At 43.1% G+C, this 21,763-nt stretch overlaps 1 long non-coding RNA gene across 2 annotated transcripts; it reads left to right on the forward strand.

The window, feature by feature from the left end:
• The first annotated feature begins 394 nt into the window (after positions 1-394).
• Positions 395-13,864, forward strand: LOC132351615 (uncharacterized). Of its 2 annotated transcripts, none has more exons than XR_009498410.1 (3): positions 395-537; positions 12,466-12,539; positions 13,556-13,864. It is a non-coding gene; the product is annotated as an uncharacterized LOC132351615 (long non-coding RNA). The 2 variants fall into 2 exon arrangements; XR_009498411.1 differs by having other exon boundaries at positions 12,469-12,539.
• The last annotated feature ends 7,899 nt before the right edge of the window (positions 13,865-21,763 follow it).

Genomic DNA, 21,763 nt, shown 5'->3' on the forward strand with positions numbered 1-21,763 from the left:
GATCACGGTTTTAGGGCCAGTCCTACGCAATGGCGTCAGCAACTCTTTAAAAAAAAATTGTATCCTAAAATGGTGAAAAGGGCGGAATCTTCCGGAGGGTTGCGCACGACACCTAAGCGGCGGGTTAGGGCAGGGGCGGGGCCTGGGGCCGGGCGGGGCTTCCGGCTCTCCGGAACCTCTCGCGGCCGGTTACGTAACGGCGGCTCAGGCGCTTGGGCTGGTGGGCTCGCTCTCTTGCCCCGCGCTCACCTGGGCCTGCTAATGATGGCTCTCTCTGGGCTTCCCTGAACCCTGATTTGCGAGCCCCTGCTGTTGTTTTTGTGCCAGAGGTTTTTTCCCCACACCAAAGCCTTAACCATCGAGTCGCTCAGACTTTGAGAAAAGGGAATGAGTAAATTCTAACACGGATGGGGAACAACAGTCTTAGATAACATGGATAAATAAGAGGGCACTGTTGGGGACCTGTCGTTATTTTGTACATCTTCAGCTCTTTGGAAATGGGGACGCTCCATGGACTGCCCTATAGAATCATTTTATGTAAGTTGACAAAACGAAATTGTTCTGCTCCACCTAAATTTTATTCCTGTCTCCCTGTTTGCTTTCTCCCATTCCCCATCTCTACCCTCTGGTGCTATTTACATACAAGCCTTGCTCTGTCAGCACCTCTTCTGAGACATTTGACGCTAGCGGTCAACCCCTTGAGGACAAGGATCCTGGTATATACCGTATGTATGAATTAACATTAATTGAAGCAACCTCTTTTTGTTAAAAGCCCTGTAAAAATAATAATAGCTAAAATTCAAGAGCAAAATATTTGAGGGACATAAGCAGGAAAGGTGAGCAAGGTTCCTATTCCCGAAAATATCAGTTTAGTAAGGAAATAGGGCATCCATACCACACAATTATATATTTGGGCAAGACCTAGAACCATGGAGATTTATATGTGGCAGAGAGGATGGAGAGAAACATCTTGTGGCTGTAGTGAATAAGAAACGGTTTCTCTATTTAAGGAACTTTCAGTCTTGCACAGCAACTAACCATAATGTGAGATAGAATTTATGCTCTATAGGAGGCATCAACAACTTAATATTGGAGTTGAGAGGTTGGAAAATTCACTTTGGGCTAGGAGAGCTAGAGGAAGAAGACTTTATGGAAGAGGTAGCTTTTTCTGCTTTGCTTTCTAGAATGCGATTTTATCAAGGGGAGAGAGGTTGAGCAAATTGGCGTGCAAAAGCATTTTCTTCTTCAGAGGCTGAAAAAGGAAATGCATTGCAGGTTTCACCTTAATTACAGCCAGAAATCTCAAGTGCTCAGTAATCCTATTGCATTTCCTTAATCAACTCACTCTCCTGTGATCCAAGGTGACTGTTGCACATCATCTCTTCTATCCTTAAGCCTCCATAATTCCCTCCTCCCTTCCTCACTCTCAGCTGTTGACTTACTTCACTGAGAAAATGGAAGCAATCAGAAGAGAAAAACTTCATTTCTCACCACCAAATCTACTAATTTACTCCTTCTGTCTCCATTCTTTCCGCCATTCCTGCGCTTAAAATGATTGAACCTTCTCTGCTATCTCAGATCAACCTCTTGTGCACTGGATCCCATCTTCTTTGCCTACTCAAGTACTTGCAGTTATCCCTTGCATCATCACTTTCTGTCTCCCTATGGAATCATTTCATCAATCAGCATACAAACTTGATATTCTCTCTCACATGTTTAGAAAGCCTTCCCTAGAACCTAAATTCTTTTTTTTCTTTTTGGCCGCACTGCACGGCATGCGGGACCTTAGTTCCCCGACCAGGGATCGAACCTGTGCCCCCTGCAGTGGAAGCGCAGATTCTTAACCACTGGACCTCCAGGAAAGTCCCTAGAACCTAAATTCTTTTTTTTTTTTTTTTTTGAACCTAAATTCTTGATGTTCCCCTTTGTAGCAAAAATCTTCAGCCTCCTTACTTTCTTTTCTCTCTTGAACCCACTCCAATCAAGCTTTCATTCCCCCCACTCCACTGAAACCATTCTTGTCAGTGTCAGCAATGACCTCCACATGACCAGACTCCAGTGGTTAATTTGCAGTCCTCATTTTACTTGACCTCTCAGCAGTATTTAACATGTATTTAATCATTCCCTTCTTGAAACACTTTCTTCATGTGCTTTTTAGGGAACAATACTCTCCTGGTTTTCCTTCTTCCACGCGGGCTACTCTTCAGTTTTATTCTTTTCCACTGGCTGTCCACTTGATGAGGACACTTACCGTGTTTCCCTTTGTAACTCTAGCTATGCCTGACCCATGTCAAACACTCCATTGTTGAATGGCTAAATCTGAATGTTTACTAATATGGGATATACAAAAGCTAGAAAAGCGGGATGGGGTCATATTATTGAGGGCTTTGAAAGCCAGTTGAAGAGCGTAGAACTTTTCTAGACAGTTGGGAACCTCTGAGAACTAGAGTGCCATGATATATGCTCTTATTTAGGTTCATTACTCTAGTTGTTGGTTTTAGAATGGATCGAGAGAGAAAGGATTGGAAGTAAATAAATTAGGAGGCTACTGCAATATGATAGGCAAGAATTAGGGACTTCCCTGGTGGCACAGTGGATAAGACTCCACTCCCAATGCAGGGGACCTCAGTTCATCCCTGGTCAGAGAACTAGATCCCACATGCATGCTGCAACTAAGAGTTAGCATGCCACAACTAAGGAGCCCGCCTGCTGCAACTAAGATCCGGCGCAACCAAATAAATAAATAAATATTAAAAAAAAAAAAGAATTAGTGGTGACCTGAACTCAGGTGGTGGTAGTGGAAATGGAAAAAATAACATGACACTGTGGAGGCAGAGTCTACAGGGCTTGATGACTAAGAGGATGAAAGAATGGAGTGTGACATCATAAAACAGGCATCCATATTATACACGATCAACAGGTAGACCACCTTCCAGACTACTATGGGCTACCCTAGAAAGCCACTACTCTCACCAGTGGGGGAAAGGATCTATGCAGCTTAGAGGCAAGGAGTCAGCATGTTTCCAGGATGTCTGGGAGGTCCTGTCCTCAGGGAATTTTACTTCACTTAGAGGGTCTTCTGATCCCTAGCATTATTCAGAGTCACAGGAGCCTCTGGATTTGTACACACTCCATATCAAGAATGGCTCTTGTTCTTAGGATAACTATATTGGCCACAGTCCTGAACCGGAAAAGAAAGCATTGTTGACATCTTGATTATGTCATTCTTTCTTGTAGGCATGAATGCTTTGAAATGTCCCCAAATTGTGAGCACATTTCCTCCTTAAAATGTGCCTTTGTTTCAGAGAATTCATTTGCATAATTTCTTTCAAAATAGACAAAGAAAAGGTCTTAATATAGGATCTAAGAGGTACTCCAGTAGTCTTTTTTTTTTTTTTTGCCACACCATGAGGTATGTGGGATCGATTATTTATTTATTTATTTATGTATTTTTGGCTGCGTTGGGTATTAGTTGCTGCACGTGGGCTCTCTCTAATTGTGGCAAGTGGGGGGCTACTCTTTGTTGCGGTGCACGGGCTTCTCATTGCAGTGGCTTCTCTTGTTACAGAGCACGGGCTTAGTTGCTCCGTGGCATGTGGGATCTTCCCGGACCAGGAATCCAACCCATGTCCCCTGCATTGGCAGGTGGATTCTTAACCACTGTGCCACCAGGGAAGTCCTGGCATATGGGATCTTAGTTCTCCAACCAAGGATCAAACCTGCCCCCTGCAGTGGAAGTGTGGAGTCTTAACCACTGGACAGCCAGGGAAGTCCACTCTAATAGTCTTGTTCTCCACTCTTTGGGGCCTGAAATTGGGCATACTTAATATCTCATGTTGCCTTCCCTCCTAATTAAAAATCTCTTGCTCTTGGGCTTCCCTGGTGGTGCAGTGGTTAAGAATCTGCCTGCCAATGCAGGGCACACGGGTTCGAGCCCTGGTCCCAGAAGATCCCACATGCCACGGAGCAACTAAGCCCGCGAGCCACAACTACTGAGCCCATGTGCCACAACTAGTGAAGCCCACGCGCTTAGAGCCTGTGCTTTGCAATAAGAGAAGCCGCTGCAATGAGAAGCCTGTGCCCCTCAACGAAGAGTAGCTCCCGCTCACTGCAGCTAGAGAAAGCCCATGCCTGGGCACAAAGACCCAAAGCAGCCAAAAATAAATAATAATAAATAAAATAAATATAAAAAAATCTTAAAAAAAAAACTCTTGCTCTTATCCTTACCGTCTCTCTTAATTACTCAACCCTTTTATTCCTCAGCCTAATAAAGCAGCGTTTTTGTTTTTGTTTTGTTTTGTTTTGAGGCCCTGTATGTAACTCAAGTTTGGGGAGACTCTCTACTCGACTGATAGAAATTTCCAGAACTACTGGAGCACCTTGTTCTCTTTCTCTAAATTGAGGCTAATCTTTTGCTTATAAACTATTTCTAAGGCTTCTTCATACCATACTCAATCACATTATCCTCTAATTTTTTTTTTTTTTTTTAAAGGGACTGGTGGGGTGGGGCGGGAAGGCTCCAACTTTTTACTTATTTATTTATTTATTTTTGGCTGTGTTGGGTCTTCGTTTCTGTGCGAGGGCTTTCTCTAGTTGTGGCAAGCGGGAGCCACTCTTCATCGCGGTGCGCGGGCCTCTCAGTATCGCGGCCTCTCTTGTTGCGGAGCACAGGCTCTAGAGCGCAGGCTCAGTAGTTGTGGCTCACGGGCCTAGTTGCTCCGCGGCAGGTGGGATCTTCCCAGACCAGGGCTCGAACCCGTGTCCCCTGTGTTAGCAGGCAGATTCTCAACCACTGCGCCACCAGGGAAGCCCCCTCTAATTTTTGAGGGTTGTAAAACTCCTGGGTGCTAATCAAATAAAATAACATTCACCAAGGTAATCTAGTGACCCTCAGGTGGACTTATTTGAAAATGCTCTAACATGATATTAAAAGATCATGTAGTCATCTTTTTGCCTTATTTCTAAAATGTAGGTAATTTTTCCCAAACATTCCCCCCGTGACCATAAATAATTTCTAAAGATTATTCTTGATCACACACTAAAAAGTTGATCTCGTGTTTTTATGTCAAAATCATTAATTGAACTTCTTGCTTAGTTGGACATTTCTTACACTTCTTACTGAATACCATACTCTTTCATACTGTGCCTTCAGTATCAGTACCTTCCTACCTTGCCATCACAACACTGTAATCTATCATCTTTGCCTATAAGATTATAATTTCGGGCCCTAGTCTCCACAGGTAACACTAGCATAGAACTAGGGTTCAGTAGCCTTTCACAAGGTGTGACAGACATTGCTAGTTGCTTTATCCAATATTCATTCTTATTCCTTTCTGACAAACCCAGAGTTGGCATAGTGGTTCCATAATGATCAGGAACTCATATTCCTTCTATTGTGTTCTTCTGCTATCCTCATACATACTTTTCTACCTCATGGTCCAAGACAGCTAGCCTTACCCATCTTATCTGCATTCCAACCAGCGGGAAATACAATAGAAAAGGGAAAGCAAAGGGTATCTAGCTTTCTTTATTGACACTTCCCTGAAGTTGCATACCTTTTTTTGTTAATATCCTGTTAGCTAGAAATTAGTTACATCATCTCCTACCTGCAAGGGAGTCTTTATTCTAAGAATACAGTCATTATTGTGAGTGTCTGTGTGCCCAGCTAAAAATTGAGGATTCTGTACTATAGAAGGAAGGAAGCATAACCAGCAGTCTCTACCACTATGTGTAAAACTATATGGAGAATGTTATAAAATTCTATTGAAATACATTAAGCAAAACCCAATAGAGACACAAACCGTATTCACATATAGGAAGACTCATAATTGTAAAAATGTCAGTTCTCCTTCAAACTGATGTATAGACTAAATGCAGTTCCAGATAAGGAAATTGATAAGTTGATCCTAAAACTTACATGTAAGACCAAAGGGCCAAGACTAGCCAAGAGGCTCTTGAAAGAAAAAAAAAAAAAAAAGGAACAACAATGAGGGGACTAGCCATGAAAGGGGTAGTAAACTTGGTTTACTACTCAATTTTAATTTTTCTCCTCTTGGCCTGGGATATGTAACTCAGACTTCTCCTCTGTGAAGTCTGACAGTGGAGCCTGCAATTGTTCAATTCGATTTTCTGTGAAACATTGTAATAGCAAAACACTGGAAACAATCTATATGTCCAACAACAGAATGGTTAGATAAACTGTGATACATTCATACTATGGGATCCTTACTATAGCAGCTACAAAGAGTGAGATAGCTTTATATGTGCAGATATGAAAAGGTCTCTGAATCATGTTAAGTGAAAAAAGAAGACGTAGAATAACACAAACCATCTGATACCATTTATGTTTTAAAAATCCTGTACAACTACATATTTTTACATGTAACTGTATATCCATGTAAATACATAGAAAAAAGTCTGGAAGGATACATAACTAGAGGACCAGGATTTGGGTTAATGATCAAGGAAGACTTTGCCTTTGTCTGTAGTTTTTTTGAATGACGATTTTAATCTCTATTATTTACAAGTTTTATAAAGTAATTGTATTCATATATTATTTATAAAATCAAAACAACCCTATCTCATCCCCAAAATTACATCTCTAGGTTTTAGTTAGTTTTAATGAGTCAGTAGTGTGATAGGGTTAGTACTGAAGAAAATCTAAGGGGACCTAAGGCTCTCTCACAGTCCAAGTCTACAACCAGGAGGTGATGATTTATTTCTACTTGATTCAGGTCACATCTGGACCAGACTTAGAGAGGTACATTGACACAATTTGAGCTCATCTAGAAAATAGTCAGGGAGATGCCAGGAGTCCATACCATGTCAAGGAGCAATAACTGAAGGAAGGGAGAATGTTTAGACTAGTGAAATGAGATGTAGAGAGAAGTGGTCCTCAAATGAAGAGTGTTTTTTTTTTTTTTTGGCGGGCAGGGGGGTTTCTCTAGTTGCTGCTGCTCTCTAGTGGGGGCTACTCTTCGTTGCAGTGCGTGGGTTTCTCATTGCGGTGGCTTCTCGTTGCAGAGCATGGGCTCTAGTCGCACGGGCCTCAGTAGTTGCAGCACACGGGCCCTAGAGCGTGCAGGCTTCAGTAGTTGTGGCGTGCAGGCTCAGTAGTTGTGGCTCACGGGCTCTAGAGCGCAGGCTCAGTAGTTGTGGCACACGGGCTTAGATGCTCCGCAGCATGTGGGATCTTCCCGGACCAGGGCTCGAACCCGTGTCCCCTGCATTGGCAGGCGGATTCTTAACCACTGCGCCACCAGGGAAGTCCCTGTTTTGTTTTTTATAATGAGGGTCGATTGATGTATTATTTTATTTTATTTTTAAAAATTATTTATTTGGCTGTGCTGGGTCTTAGTTACGGCATGTGGGATCTTCGTTGTGGCGTGCGGGGTCTAGTTCGCTGACCAAGGATGGAACCTCGGTCCCCTGCATTGGGAGCGCACAGCCTTAGCCACTGGACCACCAGGGAAGTCCCTCGAAGAGTTTTAATGAGGGTGAAGATAGTAGTAAATTCTAAGACACTGGAGTTATTCAAGAAAAAACTAAATGATCACTTGTCAGGGATGCTCTGGAAAAGATTAATTCAGGAGGAATTAGAACTAGATGATCTTCAAGGTTCCAACTAACTCTAAGAGTCTACTTTAAATTCCCTTGGTCTCAGCCAGATTTACCAAACCCCAAATCCCTAAACCTCCCTTCTTTTGAGTTGTTTTATGGTGGAGAGGATCTTAGCCTTTCAAAGGCTCTTTGGACTACAAACTGGAAGGAATAATCTCATTCCATGCGTGCCAGTTAAATGCCTCAGAGAATATAAAGATGATAGTTGGAATGTTTAACAAGTACCAACTGAAGGGATGTAGTAAAAATTAAAGTTTAATTTTGTCTCCTGCCACTGAAAAATTTATTTCAGTAGGAGATGTTTCCCTCTGATCTGGATGAAAATTCCAGCATCCCCCCCCCCCAACATTTCTTCACCTTTGGGTGACAGTCTTGCGATCACTTTAAGTAGCAGAACAGAGTCTTCACCCCACAGCTAGGATCGGTGTAGCCTGCAAGCTTGCCTTTGTGGAAGAGTGGTCGTTGGCTTCTCCTCCACTTCCTAGATGCTGACACTGACACCTCCGAGAACGGGGCAGAAGGAAAAGGGAGGAATATTCTTGGTGGCTTCATGCTCTCCTCATGCTGATGTTGAAAGCTGACTGTCTCATGGGCATTTGTGTGGATCCATCAGAGGCTTCCCTGCTGGGCCTTTCAATGGCAATATCAGCTTCCCTTAAGTGAGATGATGCATTGTATTTCTATGGCCACCACTACCCCCTCATCTTTCTGTTTTCCAGAGGTCCATTCTACACGGAACCTTTTGTAAAGAGTCCCACTATGTGTCCAGGAAGTTCTCTTGAGCAGGATTTACACTGGCTTCATACTTGGTTCCCAGGATTCATGTATATTTGACCCTTTGTCAGAAGGAAGTGCAGTTGCTTCCAAGATGCAGCTGTCCCGTAAGGCCCCTCCTTCTAGGCTTGAGAAGAGGGGAGTACTCCCCACACCCTCTCCTCCAGATTGGATGTGGATCACAACACAGTAGTAGCTCTCTCCAAAGAAATCTCATTTGTAAACCCTATCCCCACTTTTTTTTTTTTTAAATGTTATCTTTTTTCTTAATGCTTTTTTTTTTTTTAATTTTTTTAAATTTATTTATTCATTTATTTTTGGCTGTGTTGGGTCTTTGTTTCTGTGCGAGGGCTTTCTCTAGTTGCAGCAAGCGGGGGCCACTCTTCATCGCGGTGCGCGGGCCTCTCACTATCGCGGCCTCTCTTGTTGCGGAGCACAGGCTCCAGACGCGCAGGCTCAGTAATTGTGGCTCACGGGCCTAGTTGCTCCGCGGCATGTGGGATCCTCCCAGACCAGGGCTTGAACCCGTGTCCCCTGCATTGGCAGGCAGATTCCCAACCACTGCGCCACCAGGGAAGCCCTATCCCCACTTTTTATACTCTTGAAATGAGGATTCAAGACTTGTGGAACTGGTCCTTGTTAATTTCCTTTAAACCTTTGCATTTCTGTCTGGTGTCTCCCTTTGGAATTTCATACCTATTATATCTTGGTACCCCAGCTGAAACATCCAGTTAAAATCTTAAGTGTAACACATAATCTCCTTTATCAACCTGCTTTACATCCTTACCCATTCCCTACCTTCAAATCTATGTGATTTAGTCATACTTCACAGGCCAAGTCACAGGGTAGTCATCAAGTTGGTCAGACATGGTTTGGTTATGCCTCCCTTTAGTGATAAAAAAGCCAAGCTAATCTCTTGGGCCCAGTACAATGACCCCACCGCCCATGAGAGGGAACGCTCAGGACTCCCTCTTGGCTCCAAACCTAGTTCTCCATGAGGGTGTACCTAGGACATTGTTGTTTGTGGGGAGAGCCATGGACCCTGGAGTCTGTCAATTACCAAATGACCTTAGATAAATTACCTTTTCTGAGCTTCATTAAACATCTGTAAAATAGTCTTACCTTCTAATTCAAAATTTAATTTTAATCACATAATTAATGCATAAATACTCTCATAAAAAAAGCAAAACATTAAGATGAGACTAACTTTCCTTTGGTTATCACCTTCAATCCCATTCCCCTAACTCCCTTCCAGATGTAACCACAATTCTTAGTTTAGAAATTATCTTTCCTTTTTCAATCAGATCTGTTTTAACCTGTAAAAATAGGATAGTGATATCTATTCTGTGAAATAGGACAGAGGTGAAAATGCAAGGTGCATAATGTTTTCTTCTATTTTCTCAGTGTGTTGGGAGGAACTGAGACCTCCTGCAGGAACATAGCTGTACACTAAATTCAAGCTGAAGAAGAGAAATCTTACCTATTTTCAGGGTTGGAAATACCTGCCCTTTATCTGATATTAGAAAGTTCCAGGTTTTTTTGTTTATTTTTTTTTCGAAAAAAATTCAGTAGACATCATGCACAGAATCTACAGTAGGAATAAGCCCCAGCCTGTTACACCAGCACAGGCAGCCTGCTCTTGGATAGGGGTCTGCTGGAGAAGGGTAGCCAGAGCCAAAGGCCCAGAGAGCACTCTGCCTCCATTATACTCTTCCATTTCAGCCAGGCAGTGATTTTATGTATTGTGTCTTTTCTTTCCTGTGGCTTTCATTTCAAACTACAGAAAGGAAGAGATCATATACCCAGATTTTCCTTCCCAAAACAGCTTTCCAGCTGAGTACAACAAAGGCAAAAAACAAAGCAATCTTCCCACACAATTCTGTTCTTCCATCATTCTACAGGACAAGGGACACTCCCACAATAGCTTTTTTCTACTATCAGAGAGGACACACAAGCCAAGATTTCCAAAGGCACCTGTGGTTGGTTCCCAGGTGCCCCCGAGCAGGCTTTTATTTTAGCATAAGAACAAATTCCATTTATTGAGCATGTACTTTGCCAGCCATGATACAAGTTTCTTTACATATATCCAATTTAATTCTAGCAAAAGCCATATAAGGTTTTTATTATAATTATCCTCATATTACAGATTAAGGGACTGAAGTTCAAAAAGGTTAAGTAATTCTGTTCTTAAACTGTGACTTCCTGAGGCAAGAGAGATGTTTAAGAACAGTACTGGTCGGTGGGAAGTGTCATCTGGGAGCAGGAATGAGAAGCATGAAAATGTGGGGAGAATAGAAGAGGTAGGACAATAGCAAATTAAGAGAAAGAAAAAATGCATGTCCCAGTGAGAACTGCCATTCATCCCCACTGCTCAGCCTGGGCCGTACCCTAGGGTGTGTTTGTGTGTGTGTGTATAAACCTTCATAGCAACCAGCTGGTTTATGTCTCTCTATGACAACATAGGCTTGCAGTGTCTAAATATGGGCACTGGTGAGGATGAGTGTGGGCTGGGGAGGGGAAGTAGGACCGCTGAGTCAAGGGGAAATTGTGCAGAAAGGGCAGATTCCTTTGGTATGCCCTCATCTCTCCCTCCCAGCCCACCCTCAAGATAGGAAAGGGGCTTAAAGCCCTGCTCTCTCCTTGATTCACAGCAGTTACAGGTAAGAGCTAAGCCTTGCATACACGTTGTCTTATTTTAACCAATTATGTAAATTCCTATCCAGCCAGGGGGATCCCCTTGGTGCAAGAGGGGAAGGGTAGAAACTTTTGCTTCCCATTTTCACCCCAGGTGCCACTTTCAGGGCCACTGAGGGTAGAGAGAGGTCGGAGGATCCCATCTGATGAAGGCAAGGTGGCCCCAGAGGGAAAGGTGAGGGCGAGAAACCAGGCACCAGGGTGTAGGAATAAGAATAGGCACTGCTGAGAGGATTAAATAGCCCCAGGCTTGAGTTACAAGAACCTCTTCCTTTAGTCAGCACAGTGGTTCCCAACCACGGGATCCCAGGGAACATGTGGCAATGTCTGGGGACTTTTTTGATTGTCCTGACTGAGCATCTAGTGGGTAGAGCACAGAGATGCTGTTAACATCCTAAAATACACAGGACAGCTCCCATAACAAAATATCTAGTCCAAAATGTCAATAGTCCCAAGGTTGAAAGTTAGAATATTCTGGTCCTACATGAGTCCTCTCCTCGGTCCATTGCAGGAGCACCAGTGATAGGTCAAATTACTTGAAGGGAATACCATGGGATGCCAGCTTGTTACCCTGGGCCCTGAGTTCCTCTCAAACTTCCAACTCAAGTATTTTGTTTGTTTACTCCTAACAAAAACAAGTTTAAGCTGGAGTCCCAAATTTGCTGTAAAGTCAGCTTCTAGAGAAGAGGGCCTTGGGTATTGGAAAAGCTGCCTGATGGAGGCTGTGCAACTGGACAAAAGGCATGATCTCTTGGCCAGTGTTTCACTGAACTCAATGATCTCAAATGTTCCTTTAGTTTTAAACTCTGTACTTTTGGATAATTCTTGCATGTAGCTGTACACAATTTGGGTCACTGGACAAGGAAATGACTCAGAAATGCAATGGAGGGAAGTCTGAGGGTGATTCAGACTTTCCTAATCATAAAAGGTGCTTCAGACATGGACTTTACCAGTTTTGTTGTTTTTTTTAAATTTATTTTCGGCTGCGTTGGGTCTTCGTTGCTGCACACGGGCTTTCTCTAGTTGCTGGGAGCGGGGGCTACTCTTTGTTGCAGTGCGCAGGCCTCTCATTGCAGTGGCTTCTCTTGTTGCAGAGCACGGGCTCTAGGCACGCAGCCTTCAGTAGTTGCAGCATGTGGGCTCAGTAGTTGTGGCTTGCAGGCTCTAGAGCGCATGCTTAGTAGTTGCGGTGCACGGGCTTAGTTGCTCTGCGGCATGTGGGATCTTCCCGGACCAGGGCTCGAACCCGTGTCCCCTGCATTGGCAGGCGGATTCTTAACCACTGCGCCACCGGGGAAGTCCCAGACATGGACTTTAATGTCAAACCAGGACTCATGATCGCTGAATGATTCCAGGTCTTTCCTTTGTATATTTGAGTAGGTGGTATCTACGTGGGGTGATTAAAGGTGCTGGTGAAAGACAGTTCAAGGAATCCACCTGATTCAGACTGGGTAAGAAGATAAAGTTGTCTCTACCTGCCCCCCACCCCCCCAAAAAATATTTCCCCCATAGGTCTGCTTATGTTCGAATTTCTACCATGAGAGTTTTATATGCAGTTAAAAATATAAATATTTTAGCGTAAGTATCAGTTTGATGTTACTAATTGGGTTTGGGACTGTAAGGTAGGTAGGTAGCTGGCACTTGATCAAGAATGATGCTTCTTGATAGGTATGTAGCTCTAGCAGTTAATATGAATAACTTGAGAAAAGTTCTTGTACTGTGTAAATTCTATTCAGTTCAATCTTTTCAATCTAAATATAATAATAAAGATTTAATAACTAGGAGTTCATATTTTGCATTAATCTCTATTATCTACCCATGATAAATATATGTCAGAAGAAGGTTCAAAAAAAGTCCATCTAAAAACACTAAGTGCCTCTGTCACTAAACTTCCGTTTATACCAAAACTTTTCTTTTACCTGAAGAGGCCACTTTACCACAATGTGGTTATCAGTATTTGGTGCTCTCTTCCTGTCATAAGTTAATGTTTTACAGAAAAGCTATGCTTGGTTGACCTTCTGAGCACTCGGCCTTTACCTGTTCTTAGTCATGTGGCTCATCTAGAAGTTTTCCAAAAGAGAGACCCAGCTTTGTGTGGGGAGTACCCTTCCAACATTGTTCTCTCATTTAGAAGTCTCATTTCCCTGCTTATCCACTGCTGCTGCCATTCAGAGACTGTTGAAAGAGGTCAAACTCTTTTTATTGTTTTCTGAATACTTATAGATTAATCTGAACATAAGTTAGTGAACAATTTATTCCTTCAACAAATACTTATTGAACCCATATGTGCCAAACACTTGATGCTGGGGATATAGCAATGAACAAGACAAAGCCCTGGTAGGAGTTCAATAAATATTTGATAAAGGTGTGAATGAAGGACCCTCCTCCAGTTGTTCGCTTTAGTCTAGCTTACTTGTTCCTCTTTGTAATCATTGTTCAAGCTACTGTTCCATTCTCTTTCTCCTAGGATGTCTTCTCAGAGATGGAATGCTTAATCTTCCCCTCAGAACCCTGAGAGGGAGGCCTGAGGAGATTGGACTCCATAGCCCTATGGGGCCTTCAGTCAAGACTGGTACCAAACAACTTTTGAACCAAAGTTGGGAACCTTAGGCTAATTCACTGCACAAGTGGTTCCCATCTCTATAATCTTTGGACCCTGCCCCAAGTGCAGATCTCTCCTACTTATACTTTCATCCCTGGTCCCCTCATTTCTCTGATGCCTCACACAGAAACTCCTCTTTAGAGAATTTCCCTCAACCCACTCATTCAAATTACACTGAGGTTATCCCCAAACACAGCTTTATTTGCAGACCTAGAGGGTTTTTCCCTCCTATATCAGAAAGTGGGGGAACAGAGATACTCCTGGTTCCCTCGTGTCATTTTTCAGGCCCTTATTTTTCCAAGATATTTGCATGCTACCTCTCCTGCTTTGGAGTTCATCCCATCAAGCTAAACTCTCCTTCATATTCTCTGCTATTCTTGGTCACTCCTACACCAGGACTGGCAGCTGGCTTCATCTTCTCCCCCCTAGGCTTGCACAATTCTGGATTCATTTAAACACCTTGATTTACTGACCCAACACTCTAAGCCCATAATTCTTTTGTTGTTACTGTTGTCATTTACTAAGCTAGACACTTTCATTTTCCTTTTATAAAAAAAAATACAGGGCTTCCCTGGTGGCGCAGTGGTTGAGAATCTGCCTGCCGATGCAGGGGACACGGGTTCGGGCCCTGGTCCGGGAGGATCCCACATGCCGCGGAGCAGCTAGGCCCGTGGGCCACAACTACTGAGCCTGCGCGTCTGGAGCCTGTGCCCCGCAACGGGAGGGGCCGCGATAGTGAGAGGCCCGCGCACCGCAATGAGGAGTGGCCCCCGCTTGCCTCAACGAGAGAAAGCCCTCGCACGAAACGAAGACCCAACACAGCTAAAAATAAATAAATAAATAAATAAATAGAGTAGCTATAAAAAAAAAAATACAGTTGGGTTTAATAAGAGATAACAGTACAAAATCTCAAACACATGAGCCACCTACCCTGGCAGTTGGATATGGAAACTCCCTTAGTTCTTTAACTCTCCAATGATCTTTACCTTTACTCCACTTAAAACACCCATTCCTATTGCCCTTGTCATTCTATGGAAGAGTTCCAACTCTGAAATCTTAAACTCCAACATCATTCTGCCACCATGTCCTGCGTGGGCTTCAAGTTTTACCACTTTCACTTCTAAATCATCTGCTCTTTGACCTTATCAAGACTTCTCTTGACCAGAGTTTAACATACCTTGCCAGTCTGAATTGGGTGGCTTCCATCTTTCACCAGCACCTTCAATCCCCTTGTTCCCTTGTCAATCCTCTTCATCTGTCTACAAATCATGATCCAGGATCTGTACAATAATGTGTCTTCTCTGCTCTTGTACCCAGGCAGCTGGGTGTTGCTAGAGAAGACAGCAGAAATATATGGATTGATACCATTCCAATGGATGATGCATTCCAAGGATCACACATTCATGGTTTCTGTTATACCCTCAACATTGTTGCCTAACTCTTTTAGTTTTTTTTTTTTTTAATTAATGTATTTTATTTTTGGCTGTGTTGTGTCTTCGTTGCTGCACGCAGGCTTTTCTCTGGATGCGGCGAGCGGGGTCTACTCTTTGTGTGGTGCGCAGGCTTCTCATTGTCGTGGCTTCTCTTGTTGGGAGCACGGGCTCTACGTGCAGGGGCTTCAGTAGTTGTGGCACACAGGCTCAGTAGTTGTGGCATGTGGGCTTAGTTGCTCCGCGGCATGTGGGATCTTCCCAGACCGGGGCTCGAACCAGTGTCTCCTGCATTGGCAGGCGGATTCTTAACCACTGCACCACCAGGGAAGCCCTACTTAGTATTTTTTATCATCACTCTTTCATCCTCCTCCCTTTCATCCTCTCTCCAACACTATGGCCACTTTTCTTAAGCCCCCTAACTCCCACTTCCCTCTCAAGTATCAACCTCACATCCTATTCCACAAAGAACAAGGAAGCTGTCAGACAAGGACTCCCATCAATTACCTACCCCTATTCACAAACAGCTGTGAGTTTACGCTTTGTTACATCTTCACCTTGAGTCTCATGCAGGATGAGGTATATATCCTCCTGCTTCAGACCAATTCCTTACTCAGCTGACTTGCTAACTAGACTAACCTCAGCACCTCACCTTGTACAGTGGCTGGCACATAATAAGTGCTCAATAAATGTTTGCTGAACTATTCTTTAATTAACCACATCCACCTGAGCTCTTGCTTGCCCCCCAACTCCCCGTTTCTTTTTGGAACCCTGCTTTTTGGTTATCATCATTCTCTATTGAGCTTCTACTTTTACTTGTTCCTTTCACTTGGTAAATATACATGCCTATCATTCCCATCCTAAAACAACAGCAAACAACAAAACCTTCACACACCACTCAGTTTTACAAGCAAGATTCTACCTCTACCAATCCATTGCAACTGGTTTCAAAAAGGTTACTAACTGGCAAATCAAATGGACACCCTTTAGTTGATTTTTTTTTTTTTTTTGTGGCTGCGTTGGGTCTTCGTTGCTGCGCGCAGGCTTCTCATTGCGGTGGATTCTCTTGTTGCAGAGCATGGGCTCTAGGTGTGTGGGCTTCAGTAGTTGTGGCACATGGGCTTAGTTGCTCCGTGGCATGTGGGATCCTCCCGGACCAGGGCTCGAACCCGTGTCCCCTGCATTGGCAGGTGGATTCTTAACCACTGCACCACCAGGGAAGCCCCTTTTAGTCCATTAAAAAAAAACATTTTCTGATTTTATTCTTGCTTTTAGAATTAAAATTACCTCTAGTGATCAAATACATGCTCACTGCCAAAATCCTGAAAAGTACAGAAAGTGGACACACACACACATACACACACCTTAAACCATAATCCTGGCAAATAGTTATTCATGATTTTGGCACACTGCTTTTCTGAAATTTGGGGGCACTTTTTATTACATAGGTGAGATAGTCTTGTTTTTAAACTTAACTTCTAATAGCATTTTACACTATTGACTGATTGAGTTTCTCCATTAAACTCTGTCCTTGGGCGTGACATCTTCCTGATCCTCCTATTTTGTTGGGCCCTTTTCTCTATTCCCTTCAGATGTTAGCCTTCATCAGGATCAGTTCTTCAGTCTTTCTGCTCTATATATTTTCACGGCCATGGCTTTACTAGTACATCTTGAAGTCTACAGAATCTGTATCTCCTATTCTGACTTTTTCTCCAACCTCTAGACTCATAAATCCAGTAACTTTCTAGTCATCTACTCTTGGATGTTCTATAGGCACCTCATATCAACTCTTCTGCAAAACTGAACTCATTGTCTTCCTTGCTAAACTTGCTCTTCCAGCTGTATTCTCTCTCTGGATTATGGCATCATCATTTACCCAGTAACTCAGGCCGGAAACCTCGGAATTTTTTATTGGAGTCCTGTCTCTTCCCGAGTCCCACCCCCATGAAGTTCTGTTGATTGTACTTCTCATATATCTCTTGAATCTGTTCACTCTTCTTCATCCCCACTATCATTACCTTCTTTATTTCCCAGTCATATCTAACCTACAGTACTGTAGCAACGTAGTCTGTCTCACTCATAGCTCAACTAACCCATGGTAACAGTTTACTTAGTACAGAATTCTCCACTTAGATGTTTGTTACTTTAAACTTATTATGTCTGAAATTGAATTCATCATCTTCCTCTTCACAATAGCCTTAACTCTTCCCAACTTTTCCATCCCATTAATAATAATTAATAATGGTAATACATCCATTTTACCCTCTCCAATCTCTTCCTGACACTGCAATCAGAAAGAATATTCTAAGGAGCCAATCTGATCATGTCACTTCCTTGCTCAAAATCTTTATTCAGCAGCTTCACATTGCCTCCAGAATAAAGTCTAAAGGGCCCTTTGTGATCTAACCCTTGCTTCCCTCCACCGACATCTGGCCTCATTCCTTGCATGCTATGCTACAACTACTCTCAGTTATTTTAAGTTTCCAGAATGTAATACCTCTGCATCTTTTCACATACTGTTTCTTCCACCTGGAAGACCTTTCCCAGTCTAATCCCTTTACCTAAGTCCTACTACTCCATCATATTTCAGCTTAGAAGCTACTTTCTGTGAAGGGATTTTCCTGACTGTTCTTCTCCCACCTGCCCAGATTAGGTGTGTATTCTGTGCTTCCAGAGCATTTTGTGCTTATCCCTATTTTAGCGCCGAATCCTTGTATTCTAATAATTGTCAGTCTACCTATCTTTATTATATCCCCCAATAGTCTGTAAGCTCCCTGGGGGCAGGAACCATATCTTAGGCACTGCTGTAGTCCCTGAAGTAAGGGCTTTTCATGCTTTATCTTGTTTAATCGTCACAACAGTCATTTGTGGTGGGTACGACATCATTCCTATTTTACAAAATAAGTAAACTGAAGCAAAGAGAGTTTAAGAAACTTGTCCCAAGTTACCAAAACCAGGAAACCCGACACTAGAACCAGTCCATCACTAAATCTATTACCTTTAAATCCCTTCTCCACACAATTTGGCAGTGACCTATCTAAAACACAGAACTGACAAGATTTCTTCTTTGTAATCCCCTCAGTGGTTCCTATGCCTGCGGGCAGGCCACATCCTTGTCTACCTTCCTGGCCTGGTCTCCAGTCACTCCCCAGGACTCACTTGATACTGCTACTGCAGAGTCACCACAGATTCCACACGTTCATCCTTCTCTAAGTGTTGGTCCCTGTACAAAAATGCCCTTTCTCACCTTACCTTTCTGGAGAAATCCTGTTCCTCCTTCAGAATTTGCTCCATGAAACCTTTCCTGATCACTTTTTCTTTAAAAAGATTTATTAATTCATTTATTTATTTTTGGCTGCGTCGGGTCTTTGTTGTGGTGCGTGGGCTCTTCGTTGTGGTGTGAAGGCTTCTAGTTGTGGCGTGCGAGCTCAGTGGTTGTGGCACACAGGCTTAGTTGCTCCACGGCATGTGGGATCTTAGTTCCCTGACCAGGGATCGAACCCACGTCCCCTGCATTGTAAGGCGGATTATTTACCACTGGACCACCAGGGAAGTCCCCAGATCACTCTTTTTTTGTGTTTTTTTGGTTGCACTGTGCAGCTTGTGAGATCTTAGTTCCCCGACCAGGGACTGAACCGGCCCGGCAGTGGAAGTGCTTCCTGATCACTCTTTTCCCCACCCCATTGCAGGCAGTGGAATCCTGCCTCCACTCTCGGAAGCTATGTGACTTGGCCAAGTTATTGATTTAGTTTTCTCATTTGTATAATGGCAAGACTAAGACTACCTACTTTGTAGAATTGTTGTGAGGACTAAATGAGATGATGTAAATTGAGTACTTAGCAATGGGCTAGGTGCAATTACTATTAAATACTTGTTCCTATTCCTCTATGTAGCTGGGCTTCTACTGCTGCAAATATAACACTGCAATATGATTTCCTCATGTGTAGTTTCCCCACCAGAGTGGAATCTCCTTGAAAGAAGCACCCACATATCATTTATATTTTAGCACAATGCCTGGTATATTATAGGCACTTATTAACTGATAATTGAACTAGACAATTTAATACTACCCATCTTTCAAGGCCCAGTTCAATCTCCATTTCTTCCACTAATATTTACCTAATGATTCCAGCCCTTTGAATTTCCCCTTCTCAGAATTCTTTTACCACTGACATGCATTATATGTAGAAGTGTTGTCTCAATGAGGCTTCAAGTTCTTTCAGGGCAGACACCATTTCTTACACTGTTTATCTGCCCAACAACTGCTAATATTTCCAATCGCAAAGTTAGAGTTCAACAATTATTGGGGTTGGCCAAAAAGTTCGTGTGGGTTTTTCCGAAAGAGCTAACGGAAAAACCCGAACGAACTTTTTGGCCAACCCAATACTTGTGAATTAAAACATTGCTGCCCAAGCATGGGCAGCCTCATCTTATCTTTATTAGTAAGTCACCCATCTCTAAGAAAATTCACCTAACAACTCATCTCCTGACCCTCCTTCTCTTAGCTTGTGGGAATTCCGCTTAGAACTACATTAATTTGGAGACTTCCCTGGAGGTCCAGTGGTTAAGACTCTGCGCTTCCGCTGCAGGGGGCATGGGTTCAATCCTTGGTCAGGGAACTAAGATGCCGCATGCCACGCGGGATCTTATTTATTTATTTATTTGGTTGCACTGGGTCTTAGTTGCTGGAGGCAGGCTCCTAAGTTGTGGCTCGCCGGCTCCTAAGTTGTGGCATGCAAACTCTTAGTTGCGGCATGCATGTGGGATCTAGTTCCCTGACCAGGGATCGAACCTGGGCCCCCTGCCTTGGGAGCATGGAGTCTCATCCACTGCGCCACCAGGGAAATTCCCGCCACTCGGGATCTTACATTAATTTGCTTTTATCTGTATGCCACTGTCATGTCTTAGCTTCCAAGGGAACAGATCTTCCCTTTTCCTTGTTAACCTCCCTCAAGGCCCAGTAGAGGGCACTATACACACAAGGGCCGCTAGTGTGGGTGCCACTGGCTGACTGTAGATATCGTCAATGGCAATTCTCCGAGCTATTTTTCTTTTGCCTGTGTTTTCCATGCTAGGGCCACAACAGCTTAAAATAAATGCTGCTGGACAATAATAATGGTGACTTCATCCCTGCCACCCTGCATATCAGATGGCTCAACTGAGAGGCTTGTCAGCACAATCATCACTCAACCATGTTGGAGGAGTAGAAGAACCCTTGAACCCACTCTTTGGAATAAAGATTTTAGAAAACACCAAACTAAAATAATGGGCAGGAACAGGTATTTGAAGCACTGCAGAATCAGTCTTCCCTGACTGCCTAGCCCTATAGTATGGGAGTGAAGGAAAAGGAATGGCAAGTTTTAAACTGAAACAGAAATGGGAACAAACATTTCTTGGCACCCCAGGATCCCTAATGCTACGCTTAAACCTAAGGGCCAGGGAAGCCAAGAATAATGGAAAAATCATATAAAAGCCTAGATATTAACTCAAGCTCTTCAGTAAACTAGCACTGCCACCTTGTAAGTAACTTATTTCTATATGTCAACTTCCGTTACCTGTATATTAAATGAAACTGCACTAACTAGATGATTCCACATCTTGAGACTTGCTGGCCTCATTCCCCAGCTGTAGCCACCTGGCAAACATAAAACTAGGGACAACATGCTCAAAAAGAAGTCATGGGACTGGTTTAAGGGGAATAAGGATGAGAAGGCTCAGAAACCCCACCACAATAAACATTCATACATCTCCTAGCTTTAAGATATAAAGTTTAGGGAAGTCCCTGGCAGTCCAGTGGTTAAGACTCCGTGTTTCCAATGCAGGGGGCGTGGGTTCGATCCCTGGTCGGGGAACTAAGATCCCATGTGCCGCGTGACCAAAAAAAAAAAAAAAAAAGAAATGAAGAAGTATCTAAAAACAACCCCAAAACGTGGAGACCAGAGAAAAATGGCTCTAATCGCTAAGTAAAAATTTAAAATGTTCTCTGTATAAAAAAAAAAAAGATATAAAGTCTATACCTTTTAAAGTATATGAACTTTTTCATATATTTTCTTCCAGTTAGACAATAAACCCCACAAAGGCAGGGAATGCCTTTAATATATTTCTCCAAATCACCTGGCTCACTTAGTGTCTAGCATGCTGTTCAGAAAGGCTGATGGTTAGGAGGCATCACAATCCCCTGGCTAAATCAGGAGAGAGCAAGTCAGTGTAACATCCCGAGTAGCTGAAAACTTATTTGGAAAGTTTCTGATTAAGAAGAGAGAATGAGTTAGATACTGAGAACATTCCTTCTCTAGTTTAGAAGTACTCCTCCCCCTCAACATGATAGAGATTTCTCTGGACTATCTTATGTCTCCTGGACCCTGTTTATCTTCCTTGATGCATACTCATTTGAGACGCCAATCACATTTGGGAAAATACCATGATAAATTCTCCTAATCAAACTTGGGCAAATGGGCAAGTTTCAGTCTTCACACATGGTAGATTGGTGTGAGTGTGAGAGGAGACAAGTGAGTTTGTTTCTCCTTGGGTAACATTTCTTTTGTATATTACACTCACAAGTAGTTTTAAACTTTTTTCAGTGGCAGGATTCCAGTGATGGTTAGGACATCATGAGGAAAGAAGTGACTCTGCCCCCTGCCGG

The sequence above is a fragment of the Balaenoptera ricei genome, chromosome 1, assembly GCF_028023285.1.
Source record: "Balaenoptera ricei isolate mBalRic1 chromosome 1, mBalRic1.hap2, whole genome shotgun sequence".
NCBI classification, from domain to species: Eukaryota; Metazoa; Chordata; class Mammalia; order Artiodactyla; family Balaenopteridae; genus Balaenoptera; species Balaenoptera ricei.